Raw genomic sequence first — 27,525 nt, forward strand, 5'->3', positions numbered from 1 at the left:
GACCTATCAAAGGACTATAGGTTATGCAGGAGAGTGAAGATGAACATTTATGCTGGCAAATGTCACCAAATTCCTGCAATTCTGTTATTTCAGCAATAAACTTGTATGTTCATCTTCATAGCTTCAATTTCTTTACTTTTGACACAGTTAAGAGTAACAGGATGCTGCATTTCTTTTTCTAAAATGATTTTTCCATCATAGCTGGTTTACTGTGTTCTATCACTTTCATACTGTGCCGCAAAGTGGCCCCGTCACAGACCCACCCACCCAAGACGCACACCCACACACATACATATCCTTTGTTTCACATTATGCTGCATCAAAAGTGACTAGAGATAGTTCCCATTGCTATACAGCATGACCTCATTACATACCCACTCCACATGCAATAGTTTGCATTTTCAACCCCCGAATCCCAGTCCATCACAATCCTGCACACTCCCCCTTGGCAACCAAAACCCTGTTGTCCAAATCCATGTGTGTCTTTCCTGTGGAAAGTTTCAGTTGTGCCATATATCACATTCCACACATAAGTGATGTCATATTGTGCTTGCCTTCCTCCTTCTGGCTTACTTCACTTAGTAGGAGAGTCTCCAGTTCCAGCCGTGTTGCTGCAAATGGCATTATTCTGTTCTTTTCTTACGGCTGAGTGGTGTTGCATTGTGTATATATACAACATCCCTTAATCCATTCTTTCCAACGGTCACTTAGGTTATTTCCATGTCTTTCCTCTTGTGAATAGTGCTGCATTGGACATACATGCGCACATAAAGTTTTCATGGAAATTTTTTTTTTCCCCAGGTGTATGCCCAAGAGTGGGATTGCTGCGTGACATGCTAGTTCTATATTTAGTTTTCTGAAGTGTTTCCATAGCGGTTGTAACAATTTACACTCCTCCCACAGTGTAAGAGAGTTTTTTTTCTCCATACCCTCTCTAGCGTTTTCTCATGTGTGGACTTGTTAATGACGGCCATTCTGTCCAGTGTGAAGTGATACCTCATAGTAGTGTAGATTTGCATTTCTCTAATAAACAGTGATGTTGAGAATTTCTTTATGTGCTTGTTGGCCCTCTGTATATTCTCTTTGGAGAAATGTCTATGCAGGTCTCTTTCCCATGTTTCCACTGAGTAATTGGCTGTTTTGTTGTTGAGGTGTATAGGTTGTTTGTAGATTTTAGAGATTGAGCCCTTATTGGTTGCATCATCTGAAATAATTGTCTCCCATTGCAGGTTGTCCTTTTGTCGTTTTAATTGTTTTCAATGGCAGATTATTTTGCCGTTTTTTAATATTTGAAATGTTTGATAATTAGAGAGGAGCATTTGACATGTCCCCTAGCTGTAACTGTTTCAAAAAGGAAAATGGAACTAAGGAAATAGAGAATAGCTGCCAAGAGATTTCTGAAATAGTCCAAGTTGTATTGAATGGGGGTCTCAATTATGAGGGTGTGGAAAAAGGGGCAAATAAAAGTCAATTTGGAAAGGGAAAATACATAGTATTTACGTAGTGTTTTCTCAGCTGCATTATAGTCTATCTGTTACTTCAAATGGAAATTGGATATTAGTTGACAAGATTGTCTTCATTGCAAAGAAAAAATAAATCAATAAATTCCATTGAGTTCCCATGATGGCAAAGAGGTTAACACACCTAACTAGTGTCCATGAGGAAGCAGCTTCACCCCCTGCCCTCGCTCTGTGGTTTAAAGCCCCAGAGTTGCCCTGAGCTGTGATGTAAGTTAAAGATGTGGCTCAGTCCCAGCATTGCTACAGCAATGTAAGGCAGCAGACAGAGCTCTGCTTTGACCCTGACTGGGATTGCCCATATGCCACAGGGGTGGCCCTCAAAACACACAAAAAAAGGTATACAATTACTTAAAAAGTACATTTCACACTCCAAACGATAAGATATTTTATCTTATCCATGAACCATGACCATAATTTACACCATAAGAGCAACAACAATGTCCACATGACATCATCAGAGATGGTATCACTGTCACCACAGGGTGGTAGTTCATCAGTGAAACATCTACAAAAAAAAGTAGTAGAAAAAAAATGTGGGTGTCATTTTCTCTAAAATCCTCAAACTGATCTAGGTTATTTCTGCCTTTATCTCCACCCCTTTATATGTCCCGATTCACACGTAGAGGTTGCTTTCTTCTTTTACACAAAGATAGGCTTAAATACAAATGCTGGCCTTTAACACCAAACCTCAGCCAGGTGAACAGGTCCCTTAAAGATATAGAATCTATTTGACTTAGCAGCTTCTTATGTTTCTCTTTTACTGTCATTCTGGAGAACATTCAGAAGAATTATTTTCAATCATACCAAGAGTCACCTCAGAGCCATCCTTGGAGTAGAAAGGACCCCACTTTGTCTTAAAAAGCAAGGTGCCATTGTTGCAGAGGGGAAAAGGAGGAGGGGCAGATGCCAAAGGAATCTCCCTGCTCACACGTGCACAGGCTTTCAGAGGGCAGGGTGCACCTGGTGCAGGCCACAGGTGGCAAGAAGCCACTTGCTTGTGCTACAGAAGCCTGGACACTTCTTGTGCTGGCTATAGGTGTCCAGATCCTTCTGGTGGGGGCTATGGGCATCAAGTGGGTAAGTGAGATGTGGTGCCTCCTGAGTGATCTACAGGCAGTGGGGACAACCCAAAGCAGTCATCTCAGAAACCACAGGGAGTCAAGGCCTGCCACCGGTAGGGGTGTGTGATCAGGTCCAATCTCTGACCACAGTCACCTCAGAGGTCAGAAATCAGAGCGGGCACTACAACTGAGCACCACTCAGTATTGCTGTCAACACCCTGGCCATATAACCGCCCTGCAACTGTCAGTGCCAAATGCTCTGACAGTTGCACGGAAGAAGCACCCAGAAGGTTGAACACTGTCCTTTGCCAAGACCGTGTAACTAGGAGCAGTGGTGTACCACCTCCTGTGTGGGCTAAGAGGGACAGGCTGCTTCTTATAAGGGTCCTCAGTTGGGGGGGCAAACCACCAGAGGTGTGCATGGCCTGCTACCACTAGGGGTCCAGGAACAGGCACCCCTTGTGGCCCTAATCACCACAGAGGGCACCTCAGAAGAGGTCATTGTGACCAAACACTACCTGTTTCTGCTCCAATTTCTCTGGGAACTCACAAACCATGCCACTGCCACTGCCACTGCCACTGCCACTACCAAATGCTCTGGGCACCTCATGATTCTGCAAAAAGCTCATTATCACTCCCAAGGCCTTGAAACAAGGAGTAGCCTGTGCCACCTCCCTGCATGTACTTGCTGCTGCTAAGACCCCAGCAAGAAGGCACTACCAGCCCTACCCACTACCTCCCTCTCCCTGGAAATACACTCCGCACCCTCGGGATAATGGCCTGCTCACTCCCAAGATTGAGCCAGCAAGAATGGAATCCTCCATGCCCCAAATAAATGGTAACACCCCACAAAATACAAAGGGTTGCTCTTGCCTAGAAGTAACCCTCCAAGACTAGAGTTTGACTTCCCCAAACTCACAGAAAAAGAAAATCATGGAGACGGTGAAGAAGCCCAGGAACAATTCCCACATAAGGTACAGGAGATTTCATGTGAAGCAGAAACAATGCAACAGACCTCTGTAGGCCAAAAGACCCTGAGTTCAAAAGGGGTAGATAAATATGTACTGAAGGAATGAAGGCTGAATATCAGGGACTTACGAGCACATTACAAACAGTCATGCCGATTACTTTCAAGAGGAATAAGGAAATTTAGGGGAAAATAGGGAAAAATTAGAAAAGTCTTTTGCAGATAGCCAAACTGGGCTAAAGGCACTAAAGGGCAGAGTGAAGAGTGCAGAGGAATGAATTAGTGACATGGAAGATAGCATAATGGAAATCACCCAATCAGGACAGCAGGCAGAAAACTACATGAAAACACATGAAAGCAACATAAGAGATCTATGGGGTAGCATAACAGGGGTCCATCTATGCATTACAGCAATTCAAGAAGCAGAAGAAAAAGAAAAGTGGATTGGAAATATATTGGAAGAAATTATATCTCAAAATTTTCCCAAACTAAAGGAAACAGGTATCAAAATACAGTAATCACAGAAGGCACAAAACAGGCTGAACACAAATATGCCCACACCTAGACCTACTATAATGAAAATGGCAAAGATAAAGAGAGGATTCTAAAGGCAGCAAGAGAAATACATCACATTAACTACAAGAGAACCCGCAAATCACCTAATTCCACTACAGAAACACTACAGGCCTGAAAAAATTGGTAAGCTATATACAAAATTCCAAAAGGAAAAACTCTGTAGCCTAGAATACTCTTCCCAGCAAGACTATCATTATTTATTTATTCATTTATGTATGTTTTATTTATTTATTGAGTATCATTTGAACTGGAAAGGGAAACAGAGAATTTCTCCAACAAACAAAAGCTAAACGAGTACACCAATACTAAACCCATTCTAAAAAAATACAGAAATGGCTAAAAGAAGAAGAAGAAGAAGGAGAAGAAGAAGAAGAAGGAGAAAAAAGAAGACAGAACATATACAGATTGGAAAGCAGTCACTTAAATCAGCCAGCATACATCACCAAAACAAACAAACAAACAAAAATCTACTCGAAAAGTGATGAGAAACACAAGGAACACCAAAAGGACAAACTCGAAGATCTCAAAGAAGAAATTCAAAAGCATAGAGTGTAGGTAAGGAAGTATGAAAATATAGACACCTATTTTTAAATATCGTGTTGCAGCCTATATGACTACCAGGCTAAAGCAAGCAGATGTAGGAAGTGGTTAACCTACTTGAAAACCAGGGAAACCACAAATCAAACCAAACATTACATTCATGAAAACTAAAACGAAATGTATCCAAGCATAAAATAAATGGAAATCATCAAAAAAAAAAACAGAAAGAGAAAAAAAAAACCAAGGTAATACAACGAATCAACTGAAAAGCAAGGTTTAACATGGGAATAAATACATGTTTCTCAATAATTACCTTAAGGGTCAATGGACTGAATACTCTGATCAATAGACACAGAGCAGCAGATTGGATCAAAAAGCAAAAACATACAACCTGCTGTCTGCAAGAGACTCCCTTTAGAGCAAAGAACACGTATAGACTGAATGTGAGAGAATGGGACATCATATTTCAATGGTCAAGACAGGAAAGCAGGAGTTGTGATACACATAGTAGAAAAAATAGATATTGAATCAAACAAAGGCCATAGAGAAAGATAAAGAAGGACACAATTTTAGAGATCCCAGATGGTGAAAGAGTAGGGGGATTTGTTCACCTCTCCCACAGATGCAACAAAAAATACACATCTACATGTAAAATGACTCACACAGAACAGCAACTGAACGCTGGCAGAAGAGCTGAAACCTCCAAAAATGGGAAGAATCTCTTGACACAACTGCATAAAGCAACAGAAAAGAGGAGAGAGAGAGAAGGGGCATCAGGACTGGACTCCTGAGAGGGAATGGTGAAAGAGAAAGGGAACCCACACCCTGGAAACTCACCGAACCTGCGGAAAGATCAGCTGAGTCCAAGGGATCTCCACGAAAAGTGCATCAGCAGGTTAGAGGACTGAGAGGCAGTGTGAGAGCCACACAGATCATCAGAACCGCTGGCACAGGTCCCAAAGACTGAGACGCTTTGGTGGGGACTGGGTGCCAAGCCCTAGGCTTTGGAGGTGAGTTCCTGGGAGCAGGCTGGGATTGGTGGTGTGGAGACAGCATAAGAGATGAGGAAGTGGTGCCCCAGGGGTGAAGGGTTGCAAAGTGCTAAAGGCTGGGGACTGGAAAGTCACAAGAGAGGGAACCCAGGAGAAGGTCTGGGCCTGCAGGAGAGACATTGCACCATTGTTGGGGAGGGGAGAGCAGGATGTGTGGGCCACCAGAGAATACGCCTTGCTCCACAGCATTTTCACTTGCACAACAGCTAGTAGAGCACAGAGGGCATTCCCAGCACATCCCCCTCTTCCACCACGGGCATGCCCGGGGAGAAGCCACATTCCTTCTGCAGTGGACTGGGCCCACTACCCATGGGAAGGCAACCACCTCCTTGGTGTTCCACCCACAGGAAGTGTCCCACTGCCCTGGTGCACCCCAGCAACCTCCTCCCCAAGTCAGGAAGTTCACCACCACAGCAGCAGGAACAGGCCAGCCCTGCCCACCCTTGGGAAGGGCTCTGCTGACACAGCGTGAGAGAGCCAGCACCGCCACCCTCGGGAAGCCCCCTACTGCTGTTGACCACTAGGGCAAGACCCTCCCGGCCATGGGGAGTGAACGTCATCCAAGGCATGCATTGGCCAGCCCTCCCCCCCCTTGGGAAGCCCTCCACTGCTGGAGAGAACCACAGGCAGCTGCCCCTGGCTGCAGGAAGGGCACCAACAATGGTACGTACACCAACCAGACCCACCAGCCTAGGAGTAGTGCACTTCCACCATGACAGGCACTGGCCAGCCCTGCATGCCCTCAGGAAGCCCTCCAATCTTGTGGCAAAACCCATCAAGCCCTACCTGGCTTCAAGAAGTGAACTGCCAAGGCAGAACACTCTGGCCAGCCCCACCCAGCCTACGGAAGCTCCCCACCATAGCAGCACAACCCAGCCACACTGACTGCCCACAGGAAGCACCTAGCCACGGTGGTGGGACCCGGCCAGCCTTGCATGCCCTCAGGAAGAGCCCAACCACCACCATGTGCCCTGACTGTGCCAAACTACACTTTGGCTTCCCCAAGTTCACAGTAAAGGGAAAACACAAGCAAGATGAAGAAGCTCAGCAAACATTCCCAGTTTATGCAACAGGAGAATTCACCTAAAACCTTCAACACTCAAACAGTCTGACAGACTTTGAGTTCAAAATGCAGAGTGAAAGTACTAAAGAGATTCAGAGAAGATAAGCACTGTAACACAGACTCCCTCAGAAAAGAAATAGAAAACATAAGGAGGAGCCATGAAAATCTAGAAAGTTCATTTGCAGACCAACAATATGAGCTAAGGGCAGTAAGGGCTGGAAGGAATAATGCAGGGGAACTTATCAGTGATGTGGAAGATAGAAGAAAGCAAATCACCCAAATAGGACAGCAGACAGAACACCAAATGAAAAAACCCTGAAAGCAATATAAGAGACCTATGGGATAACATAAAGTGGGCCAATCTGTGCATAGTAGGAATTCCAGAAGGAGAAGTAAAAGAAAAGATTATTGAAAACGTATTGGAAGAACTTATGTCTGGAATTATGCCCAGCTATGCGAAGTGCCCCACTGCCCTGACATGCCCTGGGAAACTCCTCACCACATTGGGAAATGCACCACGACCACAGTGGAAACTGGCCAGCCCTGCCTACCCTTGGGAAGTGCCCTGCTGCCATGGGGCAACTCGGCCAGCCCTGTCCACCCTTGGGAAGTGCTCCACTGCTACAGGTTGCCCCAGAAAGCCCCAGCTAGCCATGGGAAATGCACCTCCACCTCCATGGGCACCTGCCAGCCCCACCCACACTTGGGAAGCTCTCTCCACTGCAGAGCGAGCTGGCCAGCACTGCCCACACTCAAGAAGCATCCCACTGCCATGGAGCACCAGGGCAAGCCCCGCCCATGTGCAGGGAGGGCAACTCCAATGTGGCAAGCCCTGGCCAGCTCCACTAGCCTTTGGGAAGAACCCTCCTGCCATGGCGCAACCAGGCCAGGACTGCCCCCCTTTGGGAAGTGCTCTGCTGAATGGCATGCCCCAGCAATCCCCAGGCACATGTGGGAAGTTCACCTCCACCATGGTGCACACCTGCCAGGCCCATCCACCTTCGGGCAGGGCCCTCTGCCATGGAGTGAACTGCCTGGTCCTGCCCACCCTCAGGAAGCAACTTTCTGCCACAGAGCAAGGAGGCCAGCCCCACCCACCCTTGGCAACTGATAAGCTGAGCACACCGAAAAGCACCGCATGCCCGCAGGATGCACTCTGCTGCCGCTGAGCACCTGGGAAAGCCCTGCCCAACTGCAGGGCTGTGCCTCAACCACATCCCATATCATCCAGCCCCAACTTCCCTCAGGATGGTGCACAATGCCCAAACATGCCTGGCAATGGGAAGAACCTAGGCTCAGCAGTGTGACCCAGCACACAATGCATGCCCTGCTGAAGTGCTCCACCAATGCGGTGCAGCCTCAACTGTGCCAAACTACATTTTGGCTTCCCCAAATTCACAGAAAATGGAAAACACAAGCAAGATGAGGAAGCTCAGAAAACATTCCCAGTTTACACAATGGGAGAATTCACCTAAAATCTTCAACACTGAAGCTGTCTGTCAGACTTGGAGTTCAAAAGGGAGACAGTGAAAAGACTGAAGGAATGAAGACAAGATATGAACAGGAATGCAGACGCCCTCAGAATGCTATGAGAAAACATAAAGAGGAGCCAAGCAAATCCAAAAAATTCATTTGCAGAGATACAAATGGAGCTAAGGACAGTGAGGACCAGAATGAATAACGCTGAGGAATGAATTAGGGATGTGGAAGATAGAACAATGGCAATCAGCCAAACAGGAGAGCAGAAGGAAAACCAAATGGAAAAAGATGAAAGCCATATGAGACTTACGGTATAATAGAAAATGGGCCAATCTTTGCGTAGTAGGAATTCCAGAAGGAGAAGAACAACAAGAGGGGGTTGAAAATATAGTTCAAAAAATTACCCCTGGAAGCTTTCTAAATCTAAAGGATTCTGACTTCAAGATACAAGAAGCACAGAAGGCCCCAACTACTTGAACCCAAATAGAACCACACCAAGACATATAATAACAATGGCAAAAATTAAAGATAAAGAGAGGATTCTAAAGGCAGAGAGAGAAAAGCAAAATGTCAATTAAAAGCGAACCCCCATAAGGCTATCAGCTGATTTCTTCACAGAAACTCTACAGGCCAGGAGGGAATGGCAAGAGATATTTAAAGGACTGAAAGGAAAAAAAAAATTATGCAACGTGGAATACTCTATCCAGCAAGAATACCATTTAAAATAGAAGGGGAAATAAAGTGTTTCTCCAACAAACAAAAGCTGAAAGACTACAGCAATACAAAAATCAGTTCTGTAAATTAAAAAAAAAAATAAAGGGGGAAATGATGAGGAACGAAACTGCAATTAGAGAGCACTCAACCTATCAGGCTAAGGCACACAGTGATACTCAGGCATAAAATAAATGGAGACCAGCCATCCAAAAAAAAAAAAAAGGAGAAAGAAAGAATGAAGAATAATAGAATCATCTGGACTAAGAGTTTTAAAGTGGCAATAAATAAACATCTATCGATCATCAGATAAAATGCCAATGGACAGAGCACTCCAATGAAAGGACACAGAGTGGCTGATGGGATAAAAGAGCAAAACCCCTCAATATGCCACAAGCAGGAGACTCACATTAGGACAGAGGACACATATAGATTGAAAGTGAGGGGAGCGCAAAACATATTTGATGCCAGTGGACCAGAGAGGAAAGCAGGAGTTGCAATACTCACATCAGATAAAAGAGACATTTAAACAAAGGCTGTAAAGAAAGACAAAGGAGGACACTATTTCATAGTTAAAGGCTCTGTTCGAGAAGAGGAGGTTATAAACAGCAACATATATGCCCCAAATATAGAAGCACCCAGATAGCTGAAGGAAACATTAACAGATATAAAAGGAAAAACTGATGGGACTACAATCTCAGTGGGAGACTTTAACACCCCACTCACATCAATGGACCAAGCTTCTAGATAGAAAATCCATAAGGCAACAGAGATCCTAAAGGACACAATGGAAAACATAGACTTAATCGACATTTTCAGGACATTACACCCCAAAAAAATCAGAATACACGTTCTCCTAAGTGTGTAAGTAATAATCTCAAAAATTGATCACATATTGGGGCACGAAGCTAAGCTCAACAAATAGAAGAGTATAGAAATTATTGCAAGTATCTTCACTGACCACAATACATGAAACTAGAAACCAACCACAGGGAAGGAAATGAGAAAAAAAACCTACTACATGGTGAAAAAACAACATGCTCTGAAAAAACCAATGGGCCAATGAGGAAATCAAGAAGAAAAGTAAAAGTTACCTGGAGACAAATGAAAATGAAGACACAACCACTCAAATTCTGTTGGATGCCACCAAAGCAGTGCTCAGAAGAAAGTTCATCGTTACACAGGACTTCCTTTTACAAAAAGGAAAAGTCTCAAACCGACAACTTAACCCACCACCTAAGTGAATCAGAAAAAGAAGAATCAACAAAAAATCAAGTCAGCAGAAGGAAGGAAATCATAAAGATGAAAGAGTAATCAATAAATCAAAGAAACAATACACAAAATCAACCAATCCAAGAGATGGTTCTTTAAAAGGTAAACAACATTGACACACCTCTGGCTAGGCTCACCAGGAAACAGGGAGAGGAACAACCCAAATAAACAAAATAAGAAATGAATAAGGAGAAATCACAATGGATACTACAGAAAAACAAAAATCCATATGAGAAAGTTAGCAACAACTATATGCCAACAAATCTGACAATGTAGAAGAAGTGGACAATGTTCTGGAGTCTTTCAGCCTGAAAAATCAGAATCAAGAAGAAATAGATCAACTGAATATACGGATCCCTAGTAATAAAGTTAACTGTATCAAAAAAAAAAAAAAAAACTCCCTACAAATAAAAGTACAGGACCACACGGCTTCACAGGCAAAATCTAACAAACATACACACGGGAAATGATGCCCACCCTCCTTAAGTTTTTATCAAAATGCGGAGTAAGAAGGAACCATCCCAAAGATATTCGAGGATGCCAGCATTCCCCTAATTCCAAAACCAGACAAACATACCACCAAAGTAGAAAATTATAGGCCAATATCATTGATGAATACAGATGCAAAAACTCTCAACAAAATTTCAGCCAACCCAAACCAACTACACATCAAAAAGTTCATACACCACGACCAGGTAGGTGTCATCCCAGGTTCACAAAGATGGTTCAACATGCGTACATCAATCAACATCATACACCACAGTAAAAATAGAAACATCAAAAACCATATGATGGTCTCAAAAGATGCAGAAGAAGCGTGTGACAGAGTCTAAAATCCATACACAAAATAAAACTCTCACCAAGCTGGATAGAGGGAACATTCCTGAACACATTCAAAGTCATATATAACACACCCTCAGCAAATATTGTACTCAATGGAGAAAAGCTGAAATCCTTCCCACTAAAATTTGGAACAAGACAGAGATGCCCATTCTTGCCACAGCTCTTCAATATATTATTGAAAGTCCTAGCCACAGCAATCAGACAAACAAAAGTAATTAAGGGCCTACAAATAAGAAGAAAAGAGGTGTAAAACGGTCATGCTATGCAGATGACATGATACTACATTTTGAAAATTCCAAATATTTCAACCTCAAAACTGTTTGAACGGATCCACAAAGTCAGAAAACTAGGAGGATATAAGACTCACCTTCAGAAATCAGTTGCATTTCTGTATACTAATGAGGAAATTTAGGAAAGGCATAAAAATACTACACCTTTAAAAATGGCATGGTAAAAATCAAATACCTTGGAATAAACCTGACCTAGGAGGTAAAGAACTTATAGATTGACAACTATAAAACATTAATGAAGGAAATTAAAGAAGATGTAGAGAAATGGAAAGATATTCCACGCTCCTGAATGGGAAAAATTAATGCTGTTAAAATGGCCATTCTACCCAAAGCAATCTACAGATTCAATGCAATCCAAATCAAATTACCCACGACATTTTTCACAGAAAGAAAGCAAACAATCCAAAAATGTACATGGAACAAAATAGACCCAGCTTTCCCAAAGCAATCTTGAGAGTAAAAGAAAAAAAAAAAAAAAAAAAAAAAAAAACAAATAAGCAGGAGGCAAAACGGTGAAATGCTCCTAGACCTCAAGCCATCTTACAAAGATGCAGTCATCAAGAAAGTGTGGTAATGGTAACAAAACAGCGAGACAGAACAATGGAACAAAATGGAGAACACAGAAAGAAACCCAGACACCTTTGGACAAATAAGCATTGACCAGAAAAGTATCATATACAATGACCAAGGGGATTTTGTCTCAGGTTTGCAAGGAGGGTTGAAAATACTCACAGCAGAAAACATCACACAGTACACGAACATATGAAAACTAAAACACCACATGATCCTCTCAATAGATGCAGCAACAGCATTCCATAAAGTCCAACATCCACTCACGATCAAACCTCTTACCAAAGTGGGGATCTGAGAAATATATCTTAACACAACAAAAGCCATTTAGGACAAACCCACAGCAAACTTAATACTCAAAGGAAAAGAGCTGAAAGCCTATCCAATAAACACTGATACAAGAGAAGAAGGCCCATTCTGGCCACTTTTATGCATCATAATATTGGAAACACTAGGCACAGCAATTAGACAAACAAAAAAGTCAAAGGCATCCAAATTGGAAGAGAAGAGGCAAAATATTCCCTACATGCAGATGACATGACACAATGTATAGAAAATCCTAAGGAGGCCACACCAAAACTACTCAAACTGACCCACAAATTTGGCAAAGTAGCAGGATACAAAATTGACACTCAGATTTTGGTTGCACTTGATTGCACTCAAAATAAGTAAGAAAATTAAAAAAATAAAAAATAGAATATTTTGAAAATTGCACCCCCAAAATTTAAAGACCTAGAAATAAGCTTGACCAAGGAGCTGAAAGATTAATAAGATGAACCATAAAACTTAAAGAAATTAAAGAGGATTCAAATAAAGGGACAGATATCCCATGATCCATGTTTGGAAGAATTAATATTATTAAAAAAGCAATAGTATGGAATAAAATCTAGAGATTCAATGACATCGCTAACAGAAGACCCCTGTTATTTTAACAGGACGAGGACAAACAATCCAAAAATTTATATGGAACCATAAAAGACCCAGATAAGCAATGGAACACTAAGGGGGGAAATAAAGTACGAGGAATAACTCTCCCAGACATCAGGCAATTTTTCTGAGCCACAGTAAACAAGACACTGTGGTAGTGCCACCAAAACAGACATATAGACCAACAGGACAACGTGGAGAACCCAGGAATAAACTCACAACCCTGCATTCAATTAATCTTTGACAAAGGAGGCAAGAATATAAAATGGGAATAAGACAGTCTTTTCAGAAAGGGATGCTGATAAAACAGGACAGCTGCTGGTAATTCAGTGAAACTGAAATACACCCTCACACCATGTACAAAAGTAAACTCAAAATCACTTAAAAATGTAAACATAAGATAGGACACCTCAAATGACTAGAAGAGAAGAGAGGCAAAACATACTCTGACATCAACAATAAAAATGATTTTTCTCAACATCAGTCTCCAAAGGCAACAGAAATAAAAGCAAAAATAAAGAAGGGACTCAATCAAATTGACAGGTTTTTGCACAGCAAACGGAACAATGAAAAAAGACAACCATTGGAATGAGAGAAAATATATTTTCAAATGATGCCACTGAAGGGGCTTAATCTCTGAAATAAATGGCTTATAAAACACAACAGCAAAAACCTACCAGCCAGTTGAACAATGGGAAAAAGACCCGAAAAGATATTTATCCAAAGGATACCTGCAAATGGCTGACAGGCACACGAAAAAATGCTCGACCTCACAATTTTTAGAGAAATGCAACTCAAAATTACTGTGAAGTACCACCTCACACCTGTCAGAATGGCCATCATTAGCAAGTCAATAAATAAAAAGTTCTGGAGAGGGTGTGGAGAAAAGTGAGCCCAGCTGCACTGTTAGCTGGAACGTAAATTGGGACAACCACTACAACCACTATGCAGATCAGTATGGCTGTACATTAGAAAACTAAGTATAGAATTACCCTATGCCCCAACGATACCATCTTGGGCATATATCCAGATAACTCTTTCCTTGAAAGATATACATGGACTGGAAAGTTCATTTCAGTACTATTCACAATATGCAAGACATAGAAACAACCTAAATTCCATTGACAGAAGGGTACATTAAAAAGATATGGTACATATTCACAGTGGAAAACTAGAGTTCATGAGAACAAAATAATGTCATTTGCAACAACATGGATGGAGCTAGAGATGCATATACTAAGTGAAGTACATCAGAAAGGAAGAGACAAATGCCATAAGACAGCACAGATCTGGAAATGAATAAATGGCACCAATGAAACATTCTAGAGGAAAGAAATGCATGCACTCGGAGAATAAGACAGTCAAGGGAGAGGGGTGAGGAGTGGGACAGACTTGAAGTCTGGGGTTAAGCAGCGCAAACTTTTGCATTTGGAGTGGATAAGCAATGAGATCCTGCTGTTTAGCACAGGGAACTCTATCTAGTCAGGCCTGATAGAACATGATGGAGGTAATGTGAGAATAATAGTTTGGGGGTGTGTGATTTTGTGTTATTGTGTGTATGTTTGTGCATGTGCGCGTGTGTGTGTGTGTGTGTGTGTGTGTGTGTGTGTGAGAGAGAGAGAGAGAAAAAGAAATGAAGAGGGACAGACTGGGTCCCTTTGCTCTACAGGAGAAAACTGGCAGAACACTGGAAACCAATGATAATGGGAATAATAACAATCATGAAAAATTAAAGTAAAGCAAAATCTCTGCAAACAAGTCTCAGGTCTCACAGCAGTGGTTTCAATCTAGAGGCGTTGTGTTAACCAAAGCACATGGGCCCTGGCCATAGATGGAATACAGCAGTTAGTGCATTACTGTCTCCAACCAGAGAGAGGCAACACTGTGGCTTGCTTAGGGTGGCTGCTCCTCCCATATATAATTTGGAACTCTGAGAGCCAAGCCCTACATAGGGCTCCAAAGGGAAGGCAAAGTGACCCCCCTTCAATGGAATAGGGACTTTCAGTGGGATGTTCAGGCTTTAAAGGCAAAGGTGAAGAGAGTGACAGCATGGGGACTTCCCAATGTGGATAAATCCTTAATTCTCTGCAATCACAGAGGTCAGGGAAGGCATTAGGAGTCCTGAGCCAAAGATGGGACCATATTTGGGACCAGGGGCTAACCTTTCACCATAACTCAACTCAGGGACCCTGTCATGTCCTGCTGCCTGAGGGATGCTTGCAAGCTCCCCCTGGACAACACAGAGATGCTGTCACCCCTCATCAGCCACTGGCTCTGCTAGAGTCAAAGGACATCACTGGATCCTTTGGAGAAAGGTTAACAAGGTATGAGGGCCTATTGAAAGACACTCCACACTTTACCCTACTGATGGGCGAAGCCCTGCACACAGCAACCCTGCTTCCAGCAGGCAAAAGTGGGGACTTATCCCGTCAGTGTATAGAGAACATAAGACACACCTACTCCACAGGTCCAAACTTTAAGAACAAAGTTAAGAATAAGGGGTGTACAATGACCTGGGGGGGGGATGAGGCAGGCTAGGACTTGGGATCCTTTGTTGTGCTGCTTGCCTCTTGAACAATGTCTCCTTGAACAATGAAAGAAAAAAAACAATAAAGGATTACAGATAACTGCATGCATGGGCAGTTGGGAAAAAGATGAATGAGAAGATTCATAAAGGCAAATAAAATAAAATGAAATAAAAATTAAAATAACATAAAACTTAATAAAATAAAAAATAAAAGAAAAGAAAAAAAAAATAAAAGAAATCAACCCTCCATCAAAATCGGGGTGTCAGGTGCAAAACCAGTTTATGTGGCATACATAGTGGACAATACCACTGAGGAAGTGCACAGAAAATCTAAACCACCCCACTGACCCAAACCTTACACCACACTTACCCCTATCCCGCCAGAGAAGAAACAAGCTTGCCTCTGATCAAGGAGCAAGAAAAGGAACTTGTCACATTATTAGTCTCCTTTTTCTCCTCAAGGGCTCAATAAAGCCTTCCCTGAATTTCTGGTGCCTCACTTCTCATCAACTTCTATTTACCAGGGAGCCAAGAACCCTGGTCGGTGTGAAGTACATGTTTAGTGGGCTATACGAGTGGCTCTCCTAGTCTCCATCATGGTTAAACTGAATCACATACAAGCCAGAATGATTTCCCCAGATGTTCTTATGTGAAAATTTCTTCTGTCCAATATAATCTGCATTTGTGTGTAGCCAATCCAGAAACCAATCTATACTCTTTGGAAACAAGGAATGCAAACCAAAAACTTTACAGTAATTAGATCAGGCAGAAATACCACGAACCCTGAATTTATGGTATTTCCCTATTGTGGAAACCTGCCTTCAACACCTCTATGAAAGAGTTTTGGGAGACCAACTACAACGTCTACTTCAAAAAAAAAAAAAAAAAAAGAATTCTGAAACACCACAATATCTGGATAATCCCCTCAGGAAGCCTGAACACAAACATCATAGCATCCAGTAAGTAAAGCAGTCTTGGAAGGAACCTTCCAGGAAGCGAGACATCACCACTGACCACTTACCTCAGGATGCAGTTCAGTAATCCTAAGACCTTTGTGGTAGCTGGCTTGGAAACAACCACCTCCTCAGCAACTAGGCAGAGAGACAACCACACTCAACGCAGCAAACATGCATAAAGCCAAACTGCAAATTCTTCACAAGATTACAGTGTAACAATTACTTCTGCCATATTCTTTCAGGAAATCCCAACACAATCTCTTTATAACCACTGGACCAGCAAGATTAATCACCACCTGTGCAGCCACCAGGGTAAGCACCAAAACCAAAACCTCTGTAGTCATCACATGATGAAGGCTGACCATATTTTGGTAGTAATTGGACTGGGAGGTTGGACCTCAGTCTCTATAGTAACCAGCCAGCGGGCCTGATCACAACTTCCACTAGCCTGATCAGGAAGTCAAACCAGAACTTCTACTATAACCATTCAGCCAGCCAAGCCATAGTCTCTGCAGAAGCCAGAGAAGACATCTGAGCATAATTTCCACAGCCACCAGCCATGTAAACTAACCACAAACTCTGTCCCAGCCACGTAGATATTCACCAAGCGACCTCTGCAGAATTTGGAAGGAAAAGTTCACTGTACTCATTTCACCTAACAAGACAGGTTATCTCACCATATCTGCAAACACCAGCCTAATAAACAAAAGCACAACTTTTGCAGTACACCACAGCTCACAGCAATGCCAGAGGCTTAACCAACTGAGCGAGGCCAGGGATCAAACCCCACCCTCGTTTCCCAGTCAGATTCATTTCTGCTGAGCCACAAGGAGAACATCCTCAAGTTTGCTTTCTACAGAGTTCTGCAGTCCAGTGGTCTCCAACATATACCCTGCTCTTAGATGGGAAAAATCAATACAGTCAAAATGAGACTACTACCTATAGTAAGCTTCAGTGTAATCCCTATCTAACTGCAAGTTACATTCTTCACAGATCTAGGAAAAAATTACAAAATTTGCGTAGAAACACACAAGATCTCAAATAGCCAATGTAGCATAGAAAAAAAAAATGGAGCTAGCAGAATCAGGCTGCCTGATTTCAGAGTATACTGCTGAGACACAATAATCAAACCAGTATGGCACAATCGCACAAACAGAAATATAGATCAATGGACTAGGTTCGAAAACCCAGAAAGAAACCCAAGAAGCTACGATCCACAAAGGAGTCAAAACATAGATTGGAGGAAAGGCAATGTCTTCAATAAATGGTGCTAGGAAATCTGGGCAACAATTTAAGAGAATGAGATTACAACATCTTCGAAAACCACACATAAAAGTAAACACAGGATGGATTAGAGACCTAAATATAAGGCCAGATACCATAAAACTGCTAGAGGAAAGCATAGGCAAAATGGTCTTTGACATCAATCATGGCAACGTCTTGTTTTACCCACCACCTAAAATCATGACAATAAAGGCAAAAATAAAATGGGTGTGTTGTGTGGCTTGCCTCTTTGCACTACAGTAGAAACTGAAGAAATATTGTAAAAAACTACATTTATATTTTTACTTGCTATATGTGGTGTAATCAATACATCAAGAGACATTTACAGCATTGAATGCAGGTATAAGAAAAGAAAAATCTGGGAGTTCCTATTGTGGCTAGGTTCACATTAAGGCCCCCGTGGTGTCTTTGAGGATGCAGGCTTGATTTCCAGTCTTGCTTAGTTGGTTAATGACCCAGCATTGACATAAGTTATGAGAGAGGTGGCATAATCAAGTTCAGACCCAGAGCTGCAACGGCTGTGGTGTGAGCTTATAACCAAAGCACTGATACAACCCCTAAGACTTGAACTTCCATATGCCAGAGGTGCAGATGTAAAAAGGAAAGCAGAGAATGATCTAAAATCACTCATAGTGTCCCTATTAAGAAACTAAAAAGAGAGGAAAAAAATACAGAGAGAATAGGAAAGAACATTCGAGCAGTTATCAATAAAGGGAAATCAGGAGGTTTCTAGAGAATAATCAGCCAAACAAATGATATTCCTTTGAAAGATTAATAAAATATTTAAGACTGTAAGCTGGATATGAAAAAACATGATGAGACCCTAAATATTAACATCACAATTGTAATAGGAAACTCAGCTACAGATTGCATGGACATGAAAAGAACAATAAAGTAATACGTGAACAACTTTATGCTCACATATTTAACAGCCTATAAGAGACAGATCAGTTCCTTGATAGAAAAAAATCTGTCACACAGGAAGAAATAGATAGGCTGCCTAAGCCTGTATCTATTAAACAAATTAAATTAATAATTAATCATGATCCAAATGAAGAAGTCCCCAAGGCTTCAAGAGATTACCAGAAAATTCCACCAAACATTTAAAGTAGAAATGATAAACTTTCCACTATATCTATCAGAATATAAAGCACAGAGTGTAACTGCTGTGTTTTCCTATTAGTCCAGCACTGTCCTGCTACAGAAAGCTGAAAAGATCCATGGAAATGAAAACAACACAAAAATGCCTCTCATAAACCCAGATGAAAAGTCCTCTGTGACAAATTAGCAATCATCCTAGGTATGCCTCTTCAAATTTCTGAGGTGAAATAAAACCACTTCAACAGATTGAGAGGAAATTTCATATGATCAGATCAGTGTAGAAAAGACATGTCACCAACCCAACATCTATTGATTATAAAAGACTATCTGAACTAGGAATAAACTTAAATTCATAATGTCATAAATGTCTAGCACATAACACCCATAGCTACCATATTCAAGAATGAGAAGCTTAAAAGTTGCCCATGAAGCAAATCACCATCTCTCGCCATTTCCACTTAATACTGCACCAGAAATCCCAGCTAAGGCAAGAGTACTAGAAAATGAAATTAAATGTATGAAGCAGAGCAAATGAAAAACTCTTAGTTTGCAGATGTCCTAACTGTCTTGGTAGGAAAAGCCAAAGATTGATCAGTAAATACTTCTGGAAGTAATCTGTAATTATAATAAACTGGCAGGATTCAAGGTTCTTATAGGTTAATTAGTTTCCAGCCATGGAAGAGGAAGTTGAACGTGCAGCCAAGTTTATTCATATGCTCAACCCTCTAAATACGGAAAGTAAGTATAAGTGTAACAAAATAGCCACAAATCTATATGAGGAAACGATGAACATCTGATGCAAGAAATGAGTGGAAAGTAAAAGAAATTAAAGGAAATTAAAATAAGTGCATGAGTAGGCTTTATTAGGGAGACCAAAGCTGACCAAGAAGTCACTTCTTCCCAAAGCGACCTCCAGATTCCATACAATTCAAATCAAGGTGGCAGCAAGTTAGTTTATGAACATTAATATCCTTATTATTCAAAATGTTAGACAGTGTGGTAAAAGACCCAGAGTAGCTAACGCAGTGTTCAAAAAGGTCAAAGCTGGAGGACTGATGTATTAGACTTCACACGACAGTGTGGCACTTATGAAAGAAGAGACACATTTGTTGATAAAACACCACGGAGCCCAGAAAAATAATTGCTCAAACCCAGTCAACTGCTCTTTGACACAGGAACAGAAGTTACCCAAGGTGAAAAGGCAGTCTCTTCAGGATGTGGTGATGGAACAACAAACACTTCTAGGCAAATTTTTTACATAGTCCACAAAAAAAAATAAGAAAAAAAGGTGGACCACAGACCTCAATTTTAAGAGGTAAAACCACAAAACTTCTATAAGGTAACAATAAGAAATGCTAAATGACTCTGTTTGTAGCAATTATTTTTTTTTACATTGAGCACCACAGGCATGATCCATGAAAGAAATTCATAGGCAGATTTGATTTCATTTAAGAAAAAAATCAATGGAAAAAAAATTCTCTCCATGACATGCAATGTCCACAGACTAAGAAGGCAAGCTTCTTATACTTGGAGAAAATACTTGCAAAAGACATATCTAAAAAGAACCTTATCAAAAATATACCCAAAAAAGGCCCTTAAATCCCAACAAGAAGGAAAAAAGAAATTGATTGAAATTGCCAAAGACAACAGACACCTCAGAAAAGAAGATACACAGATGGTAGAAGGCATAGGTAGAGAGGCTACACATGATATGTTGTCAGAGAAATGCAAACTTAAGCAACTAGGGACTATAAGAATGACCAAAATATTGGGCACTAACACCAAGGGGTGGTGACGATGTGAAGCGAAAGAAACACTCCTGCATGGCAGGTGGGGATGCAAAACAGCCCAGACACATTGGAAGTTTGCAGTTTGCTACTGTGCCGCAAAGATAAACCCATTCCGACCATATGGTCCAACATCCATGCTCTTGGAGTTTACCTAAGAGTAGAAGATGCATACACAGACACACACCCAAACATGGCACATGATATTTAGAGCAGCTTTGCTCCTAATGGACAAACCCTGAAAGCAAGCAAGAGTCTTTCAGCAGGTTAATGGGTAACTCAGTTTTGTCACATCCAGACAATGGCGTATCGGTTGGTGCTAAAAAGAGATGGGTTACCAATGCAAGAAAGGATATGGAGGAAACATAAATCATGTTACTAACTGAACAAAGCCCCTCAGAGAAGACTGCATAAACTCTGTGATTCCTACTAAGCACATTCTGGTAAGAGGAAACCTAAGGAGACGGTGACAGGATGAGCTAAGCATGGGAGGGTAGAGGGAGGAGGGCTAAGGAGAGAGGGCATGGAAATGAATGAAGCCCAGAGGTTTTCATGGTAGGGAATCTTTACAATACCAGACTTTACCATAGTGATTACACCTGTCACAGTACATATGGCTAACCCCAAAAGAATGTACAATTCCCAGAGTAAACTGGACTATAGGTGATAAGGATATGTCAGTGTAGGTGAGTCAACTGTAGGAAAGGTAGCTCTCTGGTGGGAGATGTTAGAATCCGAGGGGCTAAGCAACAGGTCAAGGGAGACACAAAAGGGAAACATCTATGTACTTCTTACTTTTACGGTGAACCTAAAACTCTGATTCAAAAATTTGGTCATTATGCAAAAACAAAACAAAAGAAATACATATTTTTAGATTTATAAAAATTAACAAAACAAAATACCAGTTTATTATCATATAATATTATCATATAATAATGAGTATCCGGGGCCTGAAATGGTCTCACTGTGCTAACATCAACCTGTGGGTACAAGTGAACACTTTTCAAGACTTCAGGAGAGAATAAATTCTCTCTTTTCTGTGGTTAGAAGCCATTCATGTCCCTTGGGTCATGGCCATTTCCTCCAGCTTTAAAGGCATCCAGGTGCCTGCAAAGGCCTAAGTGGTGCTATCATTTAGAGCTCTGCTTCTGTCATCACATTTCCTCATCAACTCTAACTCTCTTACCACGTCCCTGTATAAGGACACTTTGTGACTCCACTGAGCCCTCTGGGTTATCCAAGACAGTCTTCCGCATTTCAAGAGCTTTACCTGAATCCTACCTGCAAAGTCTGTGTTGCTGTGTAACATACCATAGTCACAGTGTCCAGGGATTAGACCGGGTGGGTGTGCGGTGGTAGATATTATTCATGTGGCTGGGATACATGACAGCACCTACACCAAATTGCAGAAAAGTAAAGGTTCTCAGCAAGACGTGGCAAGAGAGAAAAAATAACCTATAGGCACTGATCCCAAACACATTCTCTTTATCAGCAGGAGGCCAGAGTTATCCCATGATGCCTTGGTCTATACCTTCCAGCCTCCTGGGTGCAAGATATCCTTCATATTCCCAGTGCAGTCTTATGTGAAATGTGGAATTCAGAGAGGAAACTCCTTGTCTCAATATGATTCCAAACCAATCCTCGAGAAATTATGGCGACCCCCTTCATGTTTTCTGCGACACCTGGCTTGCAGGGAGTTCCACAGCCCACCAGAACATGGAGCCCAGTCATTTGCAGCTAGTTACACGGAGAATTAAACCCTGTTGGATGTGTCCTTCCCCCCCCCAACTTCAATGGGGTAACACTGACTCCCGACAGCCAGGTTCTCAGCAGGGAGGCGGGGCATGACCTCCGTGAAATTAAACACAAACTTTGATGAGCGCTGTCCCGGCCTGCCAGCAGATCCCCTGAGAGGGTGTTGACCCACACACCAGAAGTCCAGAGAGGAGATTCCTTATTTCTCTGTCTGTGTAAAACAGAACTGCCTGTACTACATACTGCCACATTAGTCCTGACAAGGCACTCAAATAATCAGTTGTTACTTGTTTAGAATACATAGGCACTTGCCTGGGCAGCTGCCCTCTAGTCTCAATTCTGGAAGTTAGGGTAAAGCGGAGTCACACGTAGAACTTGGTCTAAACCAAAGCAATGGATGAGCAACACTGTTCGCATTTCTACCAACCTCCAGCTCGGTTTTCCTCTTGGCCACACAGTAAGATCACATTTCCCACTGACATGTGCTGCTTGGAAGAGCCATGTGACCAGGCTGCAGACAATTAGGGCTTAGGCAGAGGTAACACACACCCCTTGTCCCTTCATCTCCTGAGGAACCCTCCATGCCTTCTCTTGCACCCTGCCTGTTGTCTCAAAACAAACAACCCAGCAGAGGATGGCTTCTCTGTTCTGAATATCTGTGCCCCTCCCCCCAAGTTCATATGTTGAAATCCCAAAGCCTAACATGATAGTGTTAGGGGATGGGGCCCTCACAATGGGATCAGGCCCTTTTAAAAGACATTGATCCCTTCCTCCTGTCTCCATGTGTGCACAGCAAGGAGTAACTGGCTCTTAACATGGAGAGGGCTCTCACTGAACATGACCATGCTGGAGACTTGGTCTTTGACTTCCAGCCTCCAGTACCAGGAGAAAATATGTCCCATGCTTTGTGACCTACTCCATCTGGGATAATTGCTGAAAGCCTGAAAACTTGGGAGAGTCCAACCATGGAATTAGCCTTGGACCCCAAGTGACACTTTAGATTACAGAGTCTCCAAAGCCCCCTTCCCCACTCCCACAGCCCACGCCCAACTGACATGAACAAGAAACACATATCCTGTTAAGCCACTACTTGGAGGCTGTTGTTAGAACATTCAGCCAGCCAGCACTGTGGAAAAAGGGAGAAATTATAAGAATCTGTGAACAGTCTTACTAACATAATTGGGGTTTGGTATGTGATCGTCCTGAGTGATTTCACAGCATGTGAGCTGAGCACAGATGCTGTAGGCAGAGGACTGGATGCCTCATCCTACCTCATCCTGGGTCTTCAGGGGGAAGGAGTGAAAAGGAACACTCTCCATGGTTCTCTTAGTGACAGCACTTACTTTCCTGCCTCTATTTAGCATAGCTGTCTGCCCTATTGGCCTCTGAGTTCCCCGACAAAAAAAGCATGCTCTTCCCTCTAATTGCCTTTTTAAGACAGAACCCTCACGTAGAGCAGGATTTCTTTAACCTTTTTGGAAACCAACCAGGTCCATCTCAGAAAGGGTTACCGTATAAAAACCAGAATTTGAAAAAGTCAAAGACGATTTCCCTGGTATAGTAGTGGGTTAAGGATGTAGCATTGTCACTGCTCTGGCTCAAGTCACAGGTTTAATCTGTGGCAAAGATTTGATCCATGGCACAAACACTTCAATTCAATCAACTACAGTGGGATGTAATTTGACTGAGATGGCTTCTGAATCATAGCATCCGCAGAGCCAAAAGAAAGAATGAAAAACAAGAAACACACAAGGTAGCCAAGTGGCAGTCAAGGAACAATTGGAAGGGGGCAGACTGGAGAGAGGAAGGGGCACATAGATGTGGTGGCGCTTGCAAGGCCCAAACTGTATGAAAACTAGGGCTCAAGGCCATGGTGCCCTGGGATCTTTCCTCCCCAGGATAGCTCTTTTCACACAGGAACCTGCTTTGAAGGGAGAAAGGCAGCTCCGTAGGCCACAGGGTCTATGACACATCCCTGAAAACACTCACATGCTCTGCTCTGGCTTTCTACCAGCCAAGATGACTTTTCATCTATAGGCTGGTTTCCCAAGAGTGACTCTGTCCCCGACGAAGCAAGAGTCCTGGACAGAGGCAAGATCTTGGCAAGACGGTGTCCTCTGGCAAAGGAGAAAGTGTCTGAAAACAAACCAACCAAGGCAACTCAAAAGAGCAGCAAATGAAGGACCATTTCCCTAGTATCCATTTGCTCCTTTAGAGCCAAACTGCACTGCACCTGAAAATCTGTCTCCAGCACCATCACTTGCCTTCTTCTAGAACGTTCTGAATTGATCCTATTTCTCCAGGAAGGGTAAGATCTGCTTGTCCAAAGAACAAGGGACTCAAGTCACATTTCTATTTCACCTCAACTTTCAAGAATGCGGAAAAAGAGCTATAATACAGAATAGAGGAAGTCCCTGGTGGCCTAGCAAGTTAAGGGTCCAGGGTTGTCACTGTTGTGGGTTGGGTCACTGCTCTGGCAGGGGTTGGATCCTTGGGCCAGGAAATTCTACCTGCTGTGGGTCAGGCTAAATAAACACAGAAATACTGGGAGCAAGTAATGGAGGGCTTCCTCTGTGGTAGGATAAACCCCAATCACTTCTTAACAGCCCCAAACTTGGCCAACCTTACCAGCCAATGGCCTCACACAACCCGTTCCTCTACCTCAAAGGCCTTTGGTATCACTCTGTCATTGGCTTTCTTCTGGAAACAATTTCCCAATTTTCATTTATTTTAGGAGTTTGAAATGAGCCCAGGCATCTTCTTTCACTCCAGGTAGAGAAGGGAAGAATCCAAGCACCACTGAAACCTAAAAAAGATCACAGGAAAGGGAGGGCCAACACAAAGGTGTGCTTAGTTTCTTGGCAAAACAATTAAGGAAGAGTTCCTAGCTGACATGGACTAGCTTGTGTGGAAACCAAGCTTCCTTTGAACTGGCCAGGCATTTGGAGATCATGCCACAAACTAAGGTGGCAGCTCAGGATGGTGGAAGAGCCAGCTTATCTCTACCTCCTACCCACACCCTCCTTGAGATAGATCCACAAGGTTTTGCTGAAAATGATTACAGCAGCCCATGTCCCCAAAGTGGCAAGCAAGGGTGGTATTTTCACTGGTCCACAAAAGGGATGATGTCCATTCCCACTGAGGAAAAGGGTGTCAACTCTGCCTCCCAAATCAATGGAAGGCAAGCAAAAGTTTCTCCTCATGACAAGGTAAAAATTAGCCTATTAGGACATAGACATTTTCAAAAATAATTGAAGTAATTCAGAAAGAGAAGGGTAAATGCCATATGAAATCATTTATATGGAGACCCTAAAATATGGCACACATGAAGTTATCTACAGAACAGAAATATCTCCTGGACATAAAGAAAATGGAAGGGAGAGGCAGTGGAATGGACAGGGAATTTGGGGTTTGTGGATGTAAAGTATTACATTTAGGACAGATAAGCCATGAGATCCTGCTGTACAGCACAGGGAACTATATCCAATCGCTTTTGGTAGAGTTTGATAGAAGGTAATATGAGAAAAGGAATGGAGATACATGTATATATATGTAAATATATATATATATATATTTGTGTATATGTATATATATTTGTGTGTGTGTGTGTATATATATATATATATGTATATATATATATCTATATATGTGTATATATATATAAATATATATCCATAGCCATGATTGACTTATTTTGTTGTACAGCAGAAATAGTCCGAATAATGTAAATCAACAATAACATACACATTGTAAAAACTATATCAGCACATTTCAAAAGGATGCTGCTCCAGACGCCAGCAGGAAGTCTAACACAACTTGGTAAGAAAACCTCACCTCAAGATGCCCACAAGCAAATCAAAAGCTCTCCCAACATCCCAAGTGCCAAAATCACGCCTCCTCACAATTCCGCAATGGGTTCCATGTATGCGATCCTGAGCTCAGCAGAGGGAACTCAGGCACATATACTGTTCACACAGAATAGTAGATATGAAGCAGAGGGGAAAAATACACCAAACAAATTATTTGAGTTTTCCTGCCCCAAGAATAAAAAAGGGGATGATCCAAGCCACAGGCCTGGTGGAATATAGATCAAGTGAACATGTATACAAAAATTCTGCACTATGTTCTACACAGGCATTGTGCAGAAGGCAATACAGTACTTCAGGAATGGAGAAAGCTGGAGACCTGGTAAGTCCAGTCCAAGGAAAGCATATGCATCAAAAGAGAGCTCATAAAGAGTCTAGAAGATAATGCTACTTCACATACAAAACAGCAACACAAAACTCAAAGGATATGATGAATCAATGAAAAAACTTCACCCATGATGGCAGTAATCTGTCTAGTGTCCAAACACAAACACATCGGAATCTGCCATTTACCTATTAATGAATTCAACATAGATGTTTTGAAGCAACTCTATGAGCAAAAACGTAGAAAGGTAATGAAATTTGGATAACCCCGCATGGAAAAATAGGAGAAACTAACCAAGACAAAGCATGAAGAGAATCACAGGATGAATGAAGTTAAGAATGCAACACAGAGCACCACAGGAACAAAGCAGGTGAAATTTGGAAAAGAAAGAAACAGATTCAGTTCATTAAAAGGAAGACATATGAAACATTTGATCAAGAACAAAACAAAAAAGAATGAAGAGTCAGAAAAAACTTATATTATCAGTAGTTTTTCACCTAAAGTAATGATATCTACATCAATGGAGTCCCACAAGGAGAAGCGAGAGGAAAGTGGGCAAATAACTGAGAACTTCCCAAACCTGGTGAAAACCTGGCACTTCCAAATTCATGATGATACTTGCTTTAACTCAAAATGAACTTTCCCATACACGACAACAACGAAGTGGTTTAAAACCAAAGCTTATTTGCTCTCGCTTTCTTTGGCATGAACAGGGTGTTATTCCCAAGATGCTCTGTTTGCTGTCGGGGAGAAGGAGGCAATGGGTTGGGCCAGCAGCCAGTGCCTGTACATGGAGCTCTCAACAGCAGCAAGGACCTGCAGGAAGGTGGCACAGGCTGCTCCTAGTTGCAGGGCCCTGGGAAGCAGTAATAAGCTCTAGGCAGATGGAATGGCTTAGCAATGAGATCCTGCAGTGTAGCACTGACAACAATGTCTAGTCACATATGATGGGGCATGATAATGGGAGAAAGAAGAATTATACCTGTATATGTAACAGGGTCACCATGCTGCACAGTAGGGGAAATTTGCAGTGGGGAAATAGCAATAACAAAG

General features: G+C 42.2%; 1 pseudogene; it reads right to left on the reverse strand.

The window, feature by feature from the left end:
* Nucleotides 1–27,525, reverse strand: part of LOC110257958 (heat shock transcription factor, Y-linked-like) — a 97,508-nt pseudogene that overhangs the window by 47,744 nt on the left and 22,239 nt on the right.

The sequence above is a fragment of the Sus scrofa genome, chromosome Y, assembly GCF_054392235.1.
Source record: "Sus scrofa isolate SSC_HxYL_T2T_F1_AM1 chromosome Y, Sscrofa_HxYL_maternal_Yorkshire_Landrace_v2.0, whole genome shotgun sequence".
NCBI lineage: Eukaryota > Metazoa > Chordata > Mammalia > Artiodactyla > Suidae > Sus > Sus scrofa.